The 17,790-nt window shown below is 42.1% G+C and overlaps 1 protein-coding gene across 28 annotated transcripts in view; it reads left to right on the forward strand.

The window, feature by feature from the left end:
• NCKAP5 (NCK associated protein 5) overlaps positions 1-17,790 on the forward strand; it is a 1,152,446-nt gene that overhangs the window by 480,294 nt on the left and 654,362 nt on the right. The window contains exon 1 of one of the 28 annotated variants that reach the window (XM_060410136.1): positions 4,728-5,143. The exons of the other annotated variants lie outside the window; for them this stretch is intronic. The gene's annotated coding sequence lies outside the window, so the exon portion shown is untranslated. Of the gene's footprint in view, positions 1-4,727; positions 5,144-17,790 lie in introns of those variants that run through there. 28 annotated transcript variants of the gene reach the window in all.

Genomic DNA, 17,790 nt, shown 5'->3' on the forward strand with positions numbered 1-17,790 from the left:
CAGATCTTCCCCCTTACCAGATTCCTTTTTTTTTCTGTAATTAGTTTGCAATATGGGGCTTCACAGGTGGCATCAGTGGTAAAGAATCAGCCTGCCATGCAGGAGACGTAAGACACCTGGGTTCGATCCCTGGGTCGAGAAGATCCTCTGGAGAAGGGCATGGTAATCCACTGCAGTATTCTTGCCTGGAGAATCCCATGGTCAGGGGAGCCTGCCAGGCTACAGTCCATGGGGTCACAAAGCGATTTAGCATGCAGGCAACCAGAATAATCTATTAAACAAAAGTCAGATCGTGGAATTCCTCTGCTCAAAACTCTCTTTGGGGGATTCACTGGTAGTCCAGTGGTTTGGACTATGCACTTTCATTGATGAGGGAGTGGGTTTAATCCCTGGTTGGGGAACTAAGATTTCACAAACTGCACAGGGTGACAAAAAACAAACAAAATGCTGCCCCCTACCACAAAACCTCTCTATCCCTGCCCTCCCACATCACTTAAGAGTAAAGCCAGTCCTTCAGTACAGTTCAGCCACTCAGTTGTATCTGACTCTTTGAGACCCCATGGACTGCAGCACGCGAGGCTCCCCTGTCTATCACACACTCCTGGAGCTTGCTTAAACTCATGTCCATCGTGTCGATGATGCCATCCAACCATCTTCTCCTCTGTCGTCCCCTTCTCCTCCTGCTCTCAATCTTTCCCAACATCAGAGTTTTTTCCAGTGAGTCAAGTCTTCTCATCAGGTGGCCAGAGTACTAGAATTTCAGCTTCACATCAGTCCTTCCAATAAATAGTCAGGACTGATTTCCTTTAGGACTGACTGATCTCCTTGCAGTCCAAGGGACTCTCAAGAATCTTCTCCAATACCATAGTTCAAAAGCATCAGTTTTTTTTTTATGCAAAGCTTTCTTTGTAGTCCAACTCTCACATCCATACATGACTACTGGAAAAACCACAGCTTTGACTAGACAGACCTTTGTCAGTAATGTCTCTGCTTTTTAATATGCTGTCTAGGTTGGTCATAGCTTTTCTTCCAAGGAGCAAGCATCTTTTAATTTCATAGCTGCATTCACCATCTGCCCTGATTTTGGAGCCCCCCAAAATAAAGTCTGTCTGTTTCCACTGTTTCGCCATCTATTTGCCATGGTGATGGGACCAGATGCCATGGTCTTAGTTTTTTGAATGTTGAGTTTTAAGCCAACTTTTTCAGTCTCCTCTTTCACTTTCATCAAGAGACTCTTTAGTTATTTGCTTTCTGGCATAAGGGTGGTGTCATCTGCATATCTGAGGTTATTGATATTTCTCCTGGCAGTCTTGACTGCAGCTTGTGCTTCATCCAGCGCAGCATTTCTCATGATGTACTCTGCATATATGTTAAATAAGCAGGGTGACAATATACAGCCTTGACGTACTCCTTTCCCAATTTGGAATCAGTCTGTTGTTCTGTGTCCAGTCCTAACTGTTGCTTCTTGACCTGCATATACGTTTCTCAGGAGGTAAGTAAGGTGGTCTGGTATTCCCATCTCTTTAAGAATTTTCCACAGTTTGTTGTGATCTACACAGTCAAAAGCTTTGATGTAGTCAATAAGGCAGAAGTAGATGTTTTTATGGAACTCTCTTGCTTTTTCTATGATCCAATGGATGTTGGCAATTTGATCTCTGGTTCCTCTGCCTTTTCTAAATCCAGCTTGAACATCAGGGAGTTCACGGTTCTGAAACCTGGCTTGGAGAATTTTGAGCATTACTTTACTAGCATGTGAGATGAGTGCAATTGTTGCGGTAGTTTGAGCATTCTTTGGCATTGCCTTTCTTTGGGATTGGTATGAAAACTGTCCTTTTCCAGTCCTGTGGCCATGGCTGAGTTTTCCAAATTTGCTGGCATATTGAGTGCAGCCACTTTCACAGCATCATCTTTTATAATTTGAAATAACTTAGCTGAAATTCCATCACCTCCAGTAAATTTGTAGTGATGCTTCCTAAGGCCCACTTGACTTCTCACTTCAGGATATCTGGCTCTAGCTGAGTGATCACACCAACGTGGTTATTTGGGTCATTAAACTCTTTTTTATACAGTCTTCTGTGTATTCTTGCCACCTCTTCTTAATAGCCTCTGCTTCTGTTTGGTCCATACCGTTTCTGTCCTTTATCGAGCCCATCTTTGTATGAAATATTCCCTTGGTATCTCTAATTTTCTTGAAGAGATCTCTAGTCTTTCCCATTCTATTGTTTTCCTCTATTTCTTTGCATTGATCACTGAGGAAGGCTTTCTTCTCTCTCCTTGCTATTCTTTGAAACTCTGGATTCAGATGGCCTGTTATGTCCCACCCAATGATCTGCCCTCTCAGATCATCCCTGTAACCCTCTCACCTCACTCTGTTCCATCCCTACTGCCTCACTGCTGTTCTCAGACCTCTCCCAGCACACTCTTCTGTAAGGGGCACTGCACCTGCTCTTTCTGCTTCCCAGGACCATCTTCCCTCAGATACCTACATGGCTCACTGCTTCCTTGCCTCTTCTTTTTGCTTACTCACACTTGGTATTTTCAGTGGGATTATCACTGATAATTTTGCTTAAACTTTAATACCACCCAACCCTCCCTGCTTTATTCTTCTCCTTAGCACTGATGACTTTCTAACAAAGAGTATTATTTCCTTATTCTTTTCTAATGTCTGTCTTCTCCTGCAGAATGTAAGTTCCACAAGATCAAAATGTTTTTTTTGAATTTATACTCATTTGTATTTTCCAGCACTGAAACACAGCAAGCACTCAATATATAACTGAGAAGTAAATAATTGAGACAACTAGACAGGATATATTTTGAATTTAGAACCAAAGACTTGATGGATTGGCGGTGGGGCCATCAATTTAGCCTCTCACTTATGTGGGCCTGATACAATTAAAACTACCAGCTTGCAGGGAAAAAAACACAGCAGAACACAACAGTAAGGTGCCTGTAGCCCAGGGCCTAACTTTCCACTCAGCTCTTGTCTACTTGGACAACGGTGATTTCCTGGACATTATCCCTTAAATTATTTACCAGCATCATACTTTATTCTGGTGGGGAGGACCTTTTTGGAAATGTTTACTTCTTGGTACCATGTTGATCAATCTTTAACAGAATTTTTAATATTAAACAAACTGGCAATGAAAAATTGCAATTTTTAGATATTATAAAAACATCTTAACATTGGATCTGTAGCTGTCCTTTATTTATATTATTTACTTATGAAGGAAAGTAACACTTGAACTTCATTTTAGCTCACCTGTCCAGCCACAGTAATGTATATTATTTTAATTTACAGTGACCTGTAAATTAAAACTTCAAACTATCAGTATTCACAGAGTGCCCGTTACTGCATATTCCTGTTGTAAATACTACTGGGCTGTAAATAAGTAGAAGACACAGTCTCTGGTTGGATCAGTGGGGGACTTACTGTGACTTGCCTGCATTTCTCAACTATAGCATCAAGCAAAAGAATGATTTGAGCACTATTTTAAAGCTCTATTCAGTTTTCACAATATAGTTATTTTTTTTTTACCTGACTCTTACATCTATCTGAATAAATGACTTGAAGATTTTCCTCTTCAACTTCAGCTTCAACTGGTGATCTGTTTATCCAACAAATTATTTTACCAACAAACACTGTCATTCAGGGTAACTGAACATTTCCAGCACTTGCAAAGAATGTATGAAAGCAGGCATAATCCCATTGGTTGTATTCTTTATACTTTAAGATTTATGTATATCTAGGACTGCTGTTATTTTCATTTAAAAATTTTTGCCATAATCCCCATAAGCCTATAACCAGTAGAAATATGTGTGATTATATTGCAGTGGCATATTAAAATAGTTCAAAGTATATTATAGAAAGGAGCAGAAAAACTTATTTCATCTGCAGAAGAAACTATTTTAGTTGGGAAAAAAATCAGTTTCAGAAGTCATGATTTTCTAATAAAATAGCATTTCTTTAAAAAGAACATTTCCATTAAAATGTGAGAGAAATATGATAATTCTTTTAACTAAGGATGGGGCTAACCTGAGTCCAGAATTTTCTTGCCCAAAGCAGATTTTCCTTTTATCTTTCAAAATGCCAACAGGAGGCAGTGGGCCCAGCTCCATCGCGATTTACAGGGTGGTTCTCTCTCCATAAACTTGATTCTCAAATGTACTTGGGAACCAACTTCTGACTGCAGACAAATGTCTGTTAGTTCTAGCTCTTACCTCCCAATTACATCTTTGAATATCCCTGTCAGTCTCTGGATCAGCCTGACGATAAGACTACAGGACCTGTTTGTTCAGTTACTTAGCATTCGTTCCACCCAGAAAGAGCAAGCAGCGGTTTGGGATGCGGGTAAGGGGATGGATATGTCTACCAGGATGGATTGATTTTTCTTATCGGAAACTGGGAAAGGAAACCATTATTTCTCCATTGGGATCCCCATTTCCCCATTCACTTCCTCTGTTTGGGGCAGACAATAGAAGCCTCCAGGCCCCGCTCTCCCCGCGCTGTTCCCGGTAGCCCCCTCGCCCCCTCCTCCCCTCCGAGCCCGCGCCCCGCACCCACCGGCTCCCCCAACTCAGGCTCCAGGCAGAGATTTGTCAGAACCGTTGGGTTGAGACTGATTATGATTGCAGCAGATGGGCTGGATTTGACAGCCTGATTCTAAGCAGCTTCTGATGGGGGGGCCGCGGAGGGGCGGGGAGGGGGAGAAGGTGGGGGGCGGGAATCTACAGGCCGGAGCCGCCTGCTAGGAGCGCACCGCGCGGCCCCGCCAGGCGCAACGGGGCAGCTGTTTAACGCGCGCCTCCGGGAGGAAAGTGGCACGCGGATCCCAGGGGCCTCCCGGAAGGCCGGGGAAACGTCCCATTGCCGAGAGGGCACCCAGCACCCCGAGGCAGGCTCAGGAAGACAAACCCAACACAACAAAGCGGAAGAGCGCCCGGGAGCGCACGGAGGAGGCTTGGCTGCCGGCCGCGGTAGGCGGCGGGGTGCGTCTGGCTCCAGCTGCCTCCGCGAGCCCGGGGTATGGCAAGTTTATCAACTGCGGGCTCCGCGGCCAGCGCCTTGCTGCCCCCGAAGTGACAGCACTGCAGGGTCTGCCCATCCCGGCCCCGACCCACTGCAAGATGCTCCACCACCGGCCAGGTAAGGAGATGCCAGCCTGTTCCCCTCCCGGTCGCGCCTCCCGCTCACGCCGCCCGCGCTCTCCAGCCTGACCCTTCGGCCCCTTTCCTCCCACTAGTCCGCGTGGACTCCTTGCTTCAGTGCCTCCCTCTGTGGTCTCCTCGGTCCATCTCTGCCCTCTACCGCCCTGCCTCACTGTCGCCCTTCTTTTTCCACCTTACCGGATCCCAACGTCAGGGGGATAAGTTCGGAGGTGGCGTGAGGTTCCGGCTCTCTTCCCCAAGCGCCTGCACCTGGACTCGCCTCTCAGGCTGTGGGTGGGAGCCGCGATGTGTGCTTTCATCCCCCTTCCCGCTCCCACGCAGTCCGAGCCTCACACAACACACACACACACCCTCCTTTCCACCTGTGGGGCCTTGTTTTTGTGCTGGAAGCGCAAATGAAAACAAGCACACGTGCAGACACAATTCCACGTTGGCTTTCTCCAGAGACTCCTGAAGGGAGAGGGGTGGCGTGGGAAGGGGCTGATCTTGAGAACTTGAGGACCAGTGCTTCTTCCTGCTTCTTGGCCTTGACTTCTGTGTCCTGGGCTAGCAGAGCCAGGCCCCTCCAGGGGGGTCGGGAGGCTACTGTACTTGGCACTGGCAATGCTGTGCCACCAGAAACCTTTCAACCTAGCCCCCTCACCCTGCCCCCCATCCCCAGGGGCCAGCTGCCTGGCACCGCTCCTGGCCCCTGAGGCCTGCCTCCATCCCGGTACCCCCAGGCCCATCACCAATGGTCTCTGATCTTGTCTACCCAGCTCAGGTTGTCTGGCCCTGGCAGCCCCTCACTGGTTGCTGTCTCCCCAGCTCACCAGGAGCTACTAGTGTGTGCCCTGTTGCTACTGGCAACTGCCTGTGCTGAAAGCTCAGCCCCCAAAGCCGCTTAATGCTGATTGATGGGCAGAAATGTGATATTTTCTGGAGCTTAGCGGCCAGGCTAGTGCAGGGGCCCTCCCAGCCACTGGAGCCCTGCAGACCTCCTGCTACTGTTCCCAGCTCTAGGCCCCACCCGACCCCACCCGACCCCACCCGACCCCACCCGACCCCACCCCACCCCACCCTACCCTACCCCACCCCACCCCACCCCTTAGCCAAAAGTGACAGTTTGAATCACCTTAGCCTCTGGGCATAAAGTGTCTGCATTTGCTTTCCTGAGTCTAGCAGTCTCGCTGGAGTTTCTGTTCTTGATTCTGTTGAGATGGCTTCTGCTGAGAAGCATAAACAAGGCAACATTTTCTGGTCGCTATGGTCTTCCATTCCACTGCCAGCCCCCACCTCCTCACACAGAAGTAGACTTCAGATAGATCATAACATGACCTGAACTGTGCCTGCAAATGCTCCGGAAAACATTTTCCAAAAATAATTCATTTCCTCTCAGCACCTCTTCCTTAGCAGACTCCTCTCCTCCCACTTCACTGCTTCTTACCTCCTCCCATAGGAGCTGGTCCTCTGCAACCCAAGGAGACACAACCCCGGAATAAGCCTGAGCTTGGGATGCTCCATACTGGACCAGCTTTTACCACCTCTGTGTTTTTGCACATTAGCCATCCAAAATCCTTATCCCTTCCCTTCTCTAGGATGGCAACCTCCTCCTCTAAGCTATTGTGAACTAAAAGAAATTTTTGCAGGCTCATAGAAATTCCTGTACCTGTCTGTCTCCCTTCCCTTCTTCTCCAATACTGAGCGCAAAGGGCCAGCTTTTATTATCAGTGAAATTTTCTTCAAAGTAACTTTTGGTTCTGCAGTTTTTTTCTGAGCCCCTTAGTGTTTTGGGCAGAATATTTTCACTATCTAAATAGTCTAGCTTCATTTTACATGTGGATATTAATTTGGAAAATGATGTGATGTTTTAAGCCATTCATTTGTTCATGCCAACCAAGCTTTTCTGTGAGCTCTCCTGTGTTGGACACCAACCAAGGACATGGATTGGAAACGGAGCAGAGACAAGGCCCAAATGGCTGTGGTCATTTTAAAGCCTCCATTAAAGCTGGATTGTGGTTATTGCCATGATGGTTAATATTACAACAGCACACTACGTTCGACCAGGACTTTACAGTTTACAAAAGGCTTTCACAGGCATTATCTCCTTTAATCCCAGCAGTGGGAATTTTCAATAGTAGGGATTCCACCAAAAGGCCCAATAAGGCTCGCCAATCCCGCTTAACCAAAAATAAAAAGAATCTCGCAGATCATCCCAACAGCTGACAGAGCTTTAAAACACAGAGTAAACAATTCAGAAGAAGCTTATGAAGCTTAGTTACTGGAATGTAGCTTGAGGAAGATAAGTGAAATGCATGGAACATGGGCATTAGCTGAAAGGCATCTTGGGAAGACGCTCCATCTTGAGAGGGCTGGCCGCTGGAGGTGGCTTTCTGGGCTCTGGACCTTTGCCTTATGCCAAGATCTAAAATAGGATGAAAGTGTTAGCGCAAAGTTGCTGAGAGACTAGCAAATTAAGCAAAATGAGTAGGCAATGATGTTGCTTTCTTTAGCTACAAGGCATTCTTGAGATATCCGCAAGTTTCTGGCATATATTTACTTTAGAAATGAAGCAATTTTCTGTATTTAGAGCATAAAACTTGAGAGTTTTTGTGCCTTGTCTGAGCCATATGAAGACAATCAGGGTTTTATTTTCCAGCCACTACTTGGAAAACTAGGGTTATATTTGGAAACAGGTGGATAAATAGAAATTTCTCTGTTTTATCATTTATAGGGAAAATGTGCAGAAGGCCTTCATGTAGATTTATTTGTTCATGTAGATTTGTTCCTTTTTCTTATTCTTCAACATGGAGGGCAGCTGTTTCTCATGTCTCAGCTGTGAATATCACTCATGACTTCCCTCCAAAAACGATGTCAAGAATGCCAACTGGTAGAAAATTTGGTTGGCATTTCAGACATCATATGAGGCCTCTTGTTTGTCATTTTGAAAACTTTTATTCAAAGAAGATTTACAAGCAAGATGGTATATCATAAGGAGCTAAATATGGCCAGAGGCTGGCTGCGGGTACCACTAACTAGATAACAGATAAGCCAAGAAAGTAATCACAGAGTAAGGTCTGTTGTTAGGAAAGAATGAGATACCCAAGGAAGCTTTTTCTTGTTTGGTATCATGAGGGCTTTGTGGAAAACTTTTGATGTGTAGGTATTTTGGTTTTGAGGTTTTTTTTTTTTTTTTTTTTTTGGGTGGAGAATCTGTTTTCTCAACCCTGATACTCTGTATTTGGCATTCCTGTATATTATTTTTAATTCTTAGATGTTAAAACATTTAGATTAGAGTTCAACTTACATGCTTAGGTTGACTGTATGTCAATGAAAAACATATAACATATATATATATATATATATATATATATATAGGAAGTTTGATTGAATCTAGTGGACCCTCCTCTAACAGGGGGACTTCTGTAGCTTTAGTTGGGTGCTTGAGATTTCAAGTGAAGTTTACAGAGAGGTATGATTGATTCCAACCCTAGGCATCCTCCTCTGATTTTCCTGTTTAATGTGAGAGGCACGAGTGGAGGAAAGTTGTGGGCACCGTGATGATGGCTAACATCACCCTGCTGCAGGGTTGTCAGGCTTCCCCATGACTCTCTAATCTAAACCCTCATTACTGATTTGCTTGTTCAATAAATATTTGTTGAGCATTTTTAGAGACCAGGCTCTGTGGTTCAAGCCTCTTTGCTTTTTCTGCAGAGCTGTGCCATTTCATCTAGTCCATTAGTCGTGTTCCTTTCAAATATCTGATGGTTTTGCCCTTCGGGGTTCCTGTAGCTGTGGTTTAGAGGACACAGAATGTGGTGCTTGAGAGGCTTTCTTGCTGCAGTGAAGTCCTATAGTATTGCTGCCAAAGGCTGCTGCCTCTGACCGTTGTTTCTTCCTAAATATTACCCTCTTCCAACCTTCATTCTCCCAGTAACTGTTCACATGTCTCCTCCTGCTTAGACTTCTTAGATGGCAGTGAATTAAGTAAGCTGTCCCTGTGAATTCATTGCTCATCTCAGAGAGCATGGCTATTTCATGTTACTTGATGTTAACTTAGCACACAAATATATTAAGGAAATTTCTGGTTCTGAACCCAGATTCTCAGGTTCTCTGACAGCTAGGGAGGGTTGAAATAAAGGGAAGGAAGTGAATCATCATATGCTGTGTTGAAAGATGTCAGGAATAGGTCATGGTACTTACAGCTGCAGGTAAGACTGTGACTCCTAAACAGATTGTGGATTCAGAGTGTTGCTATAACTGCAAGTTACCTGGCAAATTGTTAAGAGATTAAGCCTAGGAGTCTTGTAGACTTGGACCCAGATCCTGATACCATCATTTACTATTGATGTGATTTGAGGCAAAGTTGTTCATCTCTATAACCTCAGCTTGGTTTCCTTATTAATAAAAGAGAAAACAATATGCATTTATAAAGCATTAAGTATAAATTCTAACGTATACATTCTAAGTATACATTCATGGGCTTAGGACGACATCTAATATGCAAGAAGATTAGTGTATGCTCTCTGATGTGGCCTTTTAAGGTTTTTCCATTGTGTTGGAATGCCACAGAACTGCTTTTTCACATCTATATCATCTTTGAACTGTCTCCCAGCACCATAAAGAGGGTCACCATTATAGGAGAGTTATAGTTTAAAGCCATTGCAGCTACTTTCTGAAGGAGCACATGCCTTTTGCAAGTATGATGGTAGATGGTACCTGTTTCTCTCTTTGAGCACAAACAGTTTAGTTTCCAGGGTTCACAGGTAAACCTAGAAACTTTCAGTTAACATTCAGTTCATCCTGTGAAAGGCACTATGCTGGGATACAAGGGATGCAAAGAGATAAAAACAGTTTGTTCTCAGCTTTCAAGGTGGGAGAGAGGATGTGTTGATGTGAAAAAATATTACAGCATAATAGTAAGAAACTTCATCATAATGAAGACACCTGTCACTTAGTAAGCCCTGGTGTGTATCAGACACATCCTTTATTAAAAGCAGAATATGATATCTGTGAGAGATGTTATTTTAGATGTTATTTATTTTATCATATCTCTATCCATTATAGAGATAGGATAAAGGTAAACTTAAGTTTCACAGTGGTATTATTAACAAAATACTATTGGTTGCAAAGGAGAGTGTCAGCCTTATCAGAAAAGCCTTAGGTGGTTTTTGCTGGTGTTTGAATAAGTTGTCTGGAAATATTGAAAGTGATTTATTTCATAACTGCATTATCCAGGGTTGTGTTGGGGTTCAACAATCTGTTGATCCCCTGTGCTCTGTTCATAGCATTATAGAAAAGAGAGAAAAGACTGGACTTTGTTAAGCAGCCACTGAGGAATTCATTCTCTTCTCTTTCTCAAGTCTTTGTTCATTCTCACTGTACATGCCCCCATGGAAAATATCTTACTCACTTCCCTTGAAATGTTCTTCCTTATTCTAAGGACCATATTATCATCAATGATTTTTTTGAATTTATTTCTGTTTTTCTATTGCTTAACATTAAAGTGACCAAACTTTTCTGTAGTGTAGTTCATATCAAGTTTGTAAACACACATGGGTGTCTGCCAAATGGTAACTGTGGCATTTTAAAATAGCTTGGATTATTGACTACCGGCATCAGAGTCAAATCCAAGATTCAACACACATTTCACGTGATACAAATTCTGATACTTTGACTTCTCCCAAACTGTTCCTCTTTTGTTTTTCCTTTTAGTCACGTCTTGTTTTTTCACCTAAGCATGTTAATATTCTAATATTGTAATGCTTTTCTTCCCACCTCCTCCCAGGTGACAGATGTCCAAGCTCAACTGTCACTCTCCACTTTCTCCTATTGAGACTGTATAAAATGAACTGTCTTCTCAGATTTTTGAAGTGGTGTTTTTATCTTAGGAATCCTGAATTTGCCTGAATCACTGTAACACAAAAAGAGAATCCCATAGGCTATCTAAATATTTGGGCATATGAATTTTAATCATTCATAATGATATTTTAAAGGAGACAGGTAGTCTCTTGAGAAAGCATAGGTTGATCTTTGCAGCTCATCATCCGCTGTGCCCAGTTTAAAGAAATTCCAGCACAAAAAGGATTCTAGCCAAACATAGAATTTCTGTGCGTTGCCAGAAGGCTTTCTTGCCTGCCATCTTTCATTCACTTGTTTATTCATTAATTTAGTCAACAGACTGGGATTAAATACCTACCATGTGTCAGGCAACATGTCAGGCTGAAGAGGCACTGCAACCAGTGTCCATTCTTCAACAGAAAGTCATTAATTCTCAAAAGAAACAAGCACACACCTTTGCCATTGCACATTTCTGCCCACTTCCTGCTTTGTGACTTATTTCAGGTGATCTCATTCTTATTCATTAATATACTATTTCACATGGATTTTATTTCACCAAAACATTTATTCAGAAAATAGAAACTTTTGCTCTTCTAAAAGATTATATCTAGATTCTAGTCTATCTCAGAGTCTATACTAGTTTTCCTGATACATTTTCACTTGTCTTTTTTGCTCAGCTCTCGATGCCTAGTAGGCTTTTCATAAATATTTGTGAACTAGACTACAGGAAGAAAAGGAAAACCTGAGGAAGCTTAGGAATTTCTTAAAGTGTTCAGTTCAGTCGCTCAGTCATGTCCGACTCTTTGCGACCCCATGAGCTGCAGCATGCCAGGCCTCTCTGTCCATCATCAGCTCCTGGAGCCTACCCAAACTCATGTCCATTGAGTCGGTAATGCCATCCAACCATCTCATTCTCTGTCATCCCCTTCTTCTCCTGCCCTCAATCTTTCCCAGCATCAGGGTCTTTCCCAGTGAGTCAGCTCTTCACATCAAGTGGCTAAAGTATTGGAGTTTCAGCTTCAACATCAATCCTACCAATGAACTCCCAGGGCTGATCTCCTTCAGGATGGACTGGTTGGATCTCCTTGCAGTCCAAGGGACTCTCAAGAGTCTTCTCCAACACCACAGTTCAAAAGCATCAATTCTTCAGCGCTCAGCTTTCTTTATAGTCCAACTCTCACATCCACACATGACTACTGGAAAAACCATAGCCTTGACTAGATGGACCTTTGTTGACAAAGTAATGTCTCTGCTTTTTAATATGCTGTCTGGGTTGGTCATAAACCTTAAAGTGTTAGGAATTAGTAAATTCTCTGATTTGGGGGTTGCTGCTGCTGCTGCTGCTAAGTCACTTCAGTCATGACTGACTTTGTGTGACCCCATAGACGGCAGCCCACCAGGCTCCTCTGTCCCTGGGATTCTCCACTGGAGTGGGTTGCCATTTCCTTCTCCAATGCATGAAAGTGAAAAGTGAAAGGGAAGTCGCTTAGTCGTGTCCGACTCTTAGCGACCCCATGGACTGCAGCCTACCAGGCTCCTCCGTCCATGGGAGTTTCCAGGCAAGAGTACTGGAGTGGGATGCCATTGCCTTCTCCGGATTTGGGGGTTAACATACTCCAAAATGACAGTTATTTTTCTTCCTGCATGTCATCACGTCTGCCTCAGATCATATGAGGGAATGTATCCTCTTTTTCATTGGACAGTCCATTTTAGGGTTTGGGGTACACTGCCTTATGTCTGTGTTTTCACCTTAAGACATTTTGGTACTGAAGGAGATCAGCCCTGGGATTTCTTTGGAAGGAATGATGCTGAAGCTGAAACTCCGGTACTTTGGCCACCTCATGCGTAGAGTTGACTCTTTGGAAAAGACTCTGATGCTGGGAGGGATTGGGGGCAGGAGGAGAAGGGGACGACAGAGGATGAGATGGCTGGATGGCATCACTGACTCGATGGACGTGAGTCTGAGTGAACTCTGGGAGATGGTGATGGACAGGGAGGCCTGGCGTGCTGCGATTCATGGGGTCGCAAAGAGTCGGACACGACTGAGCCACTGAACTGAACTGAATGATTTTCTAGAACTGTTGGAACCCTGATGCTGCTTTGTAGACACCTCTTACCCACTCTGCTAAATTCTAATTATTCTGAAAGTTGCATTCTGTCTCAATATGACCTCCCTCTTCCTCTTCCTACACTGGCATATTTGGAGACATCTACTTTATTTCCATTCAAAGAGACCATGTGTAACACTTGTCCTGCACAAGACCTTGCCCCAGATTTCATGAATTTGTAGTGAGTTGTTAAAAAAAATGTCATTAGTTATAAAAATTAGTTTTAAGATGCAGATGTCCCAGAGGAGCTTATTATCTAGATGGAATAAGAAATATACCTGTAAGATAACAAAAACTTTTAGTGAAGGAAATCAGTGTAGCAGAAGTGGGAAGATGAAATGGTAGATGAGGACCAGGTGGATGGGATAGGCTTCTGGGTTTGGGGGTGAGGAAGGAGGGGGGAGGAGAACATAGCTGATCCCAAAAGCTCATTAAAAAGAGGGAGAAGATCTAGGCAGGAGAGGGCTTGCTCTTTGGCACTGAGACAGGCACTTCAAGCAGCCCCAGAAGAGAAGGGGTGCTGAAGATGGAGAAGTAGTGGGGACCCAGCAACAATGGTCAGCACATGTGTGCTAAGCCACCTGGGCTCAATCCTCTGGGCTAACTTTACCCAAAATACATCTCCCTGGAACGGTAGGTCTGCTGGGTGTTGTAGATATGTTAGCCCAAACAAGTCCCCATGGTTGAAAAGTAAGAAAAGCTGAGGGAGAGTTAAACAGATTTTCTTTCCTACGGACATTCTCAGGGGCTTTAATACACTAATCTGCATTGTTCATTTCTTAAGAGTTTCACAAAATATTTTTGATCGCTGAGTCCATTTTTTATGGGATCCTGTTTCAGGAAATGCTGTTGGAGGCCATTGATGATTTGGAGTCATATGGGTAAAAGATGTTAGGAGCAGGAACCTGAAGACAGGGCATAGTGGGAGGGATATGAGGGAAGAACACGGGACAATGAGGAGGTGGCAGGTCAGGATGAAGGCCTGGATTGGGGCGTGTAGTGGGAATGGGAAAGAAGAGAGAGACTTTGTGAGTTCTTAGTGTATAAGAACCTCCATTCTTTTTTTTTTTGTTTTCCAATGACCAAATGGAAACGAGTTGCCAAGATGGGGAATCAAGGATGGCCTCAAACTTTTAGATTCTTATGCATTAGGAGCCTTATCTAGCAATTTCTATTTCTAAACTTCTGTAATCTTCCAGGTGGTAGTCAAAAGCAAAGAAAACTTGATGAAACGGGTATCTTTGCAGGCATGTACCTTTTGGGGGAGGATGCCCAATAGTCTAAATACTTCCTCAGTAAAACGAACTTAACACAGTCCTGCTATTTTAAATCATGTGTCTGGTATAACATTGTCATAAATGACCCAACACAGCTATTAGAGCTTCCTGAGTTGGAAGTGGCTTGTTTTTGCCGAGGGAGTGAAGACACCACACTCTGCTGTTGGGAATCTGGCTAAAGGGCACTTATGTTGGTTTTCCTCATCATGGGGAGCTTTATTGGAAATGACAGTGGGCACAGTATAGGAGTCACACCGATTTTGCTGCCAGTCTCTTGAGCTTATTCATCCCTGGAGAGGCAGAGATTTCAGCTTACAGAGTTGAGTCTCATCACTTGTCTGTTTGGTCTCCAAGGACTGGACTCCAGGTCTGTTCCTCATCTGCATATACTGTTTAATTTGTGTGCAGGAAATCATGCACCTGGCTTTTGGCTGTTCACATAAGATTACACAGAATAATGATTTTTCCTTTTCTATGATTATTTTCTATTTTTGAGAAATGTTCTTAATACCTTCCCCCCCCCAAATAGGCAGCAGAATCATGCAGGGTATAAAATGAAAAGCTTTGCTGCTTTTTCTCTAAAATTGTTCATGGGAGCAATTAATTATGATAAGATTCCCAGTTTTCTTATATATTTATGAATATAAATACATTTAACTGCTTGATAACTCATTCATTCCCTATATTTACCTCTTTCCATTGCTATACCTATTGTTACTCTGTTCATGTATTTGAAAGCTTGCAAATGATTCAAAGTAGTTGTGAATATTCAGTACTTCTGAATGTTCTTCTCTTTTATTGTTTGAAATTCCAAAAAGTATCTGAATCCTTTTGGTTCTCCACTTATATTGCTTATTTGCACTGCTCATGGCCTTGAAAACCCTGAGTTATGCTTTTTTTGAAAAAAATTGTATTGGACTATAGTTGATTTACAGTATTGTGTTGGTTTCTGCTGTACAGAAAAGTGGAATCATTTATACATGTACATTTATCCACTCTTTTTTTTTTTAAAGTCTTTCTCGTGTAGGTCATTACAGAGTAGAGTTCCCTATCAGTAGACCCTTATTAGTTATCTATTTTATATATAGTAGAGTATATATGTCAATCCCATTGTCCCAACTTATCCCTCTTCTCACAACCCCAATAAGCATGTTTGTTTTCTACATATGTGACTCTTTCTGTTTTGTAAATAAGTTTATTTGTACCATTTTTTTAGATTCCACATATAAGTGATATTATATGTGTCTTGTCTATACTTCTTGCTTGACAGATCTCTGTCCATTGATGCCTCACTGTGAAATTAACTTGTAATCTGTAAATAAACCAGTGTCCTTGAGCATATCAACTCCTTCAGGCTATAGACTTTTAGGTTGTTGCCTGATTTCTTCATTTGGCTGTCACTATTGGCTAAATTACTATATAATTGCAAAACCAGTCTTTTCCTTTTTTGTTTGTTTTGTTTTTAGTGCTACACATTTGTGGCTATTTTAGTAATTATCCCCAGCTCTTCTGCTACTCAGATCCCACCCAACCCCCACTCAGTCCATTCCTTTGGTGAGCACTGTGTATTCTCCGCCAGTGTGTCATAGACAATGGCTTATAAAGGGTAAAGATGGAACTCTTATTATGACTCCAGCTCACTTGTCCAGCTATTGTTATTGTTTGGTTGGTTAGGATTCGCTGACTTGCTGTTGCTACATGAATCTAGGAGAGAAGGAAGGGAGGATAAGGGAAACAAATAGAGAAGGCACCCCTTAGGAGGAGATACCTACCTGGGAACAGTTGTCAGTGAATGGCCTCTAGTGTGCTAGATTTCAACAGAAAGTTTTGCTGTTTCTTTTCAACTACAGGATATATATTTTTCTTCCATTTCATATATTGTAGATAATAATGCAGGCCAAATGTCTTTACTAGTTTGTGTGGCCACATTAATTTCCTAAGTAGATGATTATAGTATCCTCAAGATTTTTATCTTTGTCATTCTTTCTCTAAACCACAATTTTAATATGCTTGTGAGAATATTGACTTGCCTTTTTATATGCAGATTTAAGAGAAAGTTTCAGAGTCTCTTGAATGTTCTTTGATAAAAAGAAAAGCAAACATGAACAAGGTATTATTAATATTTATAATAACAAAAACAATTTGAGGAAGATTAGAACAAAAGCATGCTGAATCAACCATAATCAATCTATAGGGGTTGTATTTTGTAGGCACAACTTTTCCTAATGGGATTTTTAATTTTAATGAAGGATTTAGTCTCACTGCCTACTCACAGCTTCTATTTCTATGCAATTAGATTTAAGAAGAGTGGGTAGCATTCCATTTTGTTTAATGAACAGATAAGAATATGTCACATAAGTATAAGCAAACACGTATATATTATACATATTTTATTAGCATAATATGATATGAGTACCATTACTCAGAAAATAAGCTGCATATTTGAAATCAGACTGATCAGATTATATGTCCAACTTTGTTCTTGGTTTATTTAAACATTTTTATGTTTAAGCATTAAAACATAAGCAGATTGCTTTATTTAGTTTTAGTCTACCATTGTTCCTTCCACTTTTCAGTAGAAGCCATGATATTTTGTTTGTTCACATACTAGAAAATATATATGCTTTGAGGCCTTTGGAAAAGAATAATCTTAAATCTTTAATAAGAGAAGCATCTTCCTTACCACCTGTCATCTCATACTCAGGAGCTGGCACATAATTTGTTCATGAATAAAACTCTTATTTTTAACTCTATAATATAAGCTTTAGGTATGCATTATCTTATTATGGTATACGTTTTATTTCCGATGAAAAAAGTCCCATAAATTGTTGAGACTACCAGTGACACCATTTGGTTTTCGAAACAAAAACTGCTAAAAGAATTCTAGGCAATGACTTCAGGGGATATTGTAATGCTCTTAGCTGCCACTGCCTACCCAAAGAGCGGAGAGTTTCTTTCTCTTTATGAGAATTCTTATATCTGATTTCATTCAATAGAGCAGATAACTTCATATACACATTTGCTTTTTGCCAGACAGAATCTGTAGTCATCATCTCTTTCGCACTTCTTTTTTGGTATCCAGTACCAGGAGGAGACCTGTCTTTGCCTAAAGATTGTGAGTATTCTCATTGCACTTTGCCTAAAGCTACTGCTCCCACCCCCATCCCCTAGGAACAAAACTCCTATAAATCAGTGGATCAAAGGGATGAGGAATATAGACATTCATTAGAAGTCAAAAGGTTTCTGCTTTTTACAACTTTGCCTCCAAAAATATTAATAAAAACTGATGTATTATAGTTATCTTTGAGTTTATTCCCCATTTTTAAAAAGGGGTGTGTCCCAAAGCTCTCGAAACAAAACAGTAATTATATGAACATTTATCTTGCAAGGAGGCAAGAAAACACAGTTTGAAACTGGGA

This window comes from Ovis aries, chromosome 2 (assembly GCF_016772045.2).
Source record: "Ovis aries strain OAR_USU_Benz2616 breed Rambouillet chromosome 2, ARS-UI_Ramb_v3.0, whole genome shotgun sequence".
NCBI lineage: Eukaryota > Metazoa > Chordata > Mammalia > Artiodactyla > Bovidae > Ovis > Ovis aries.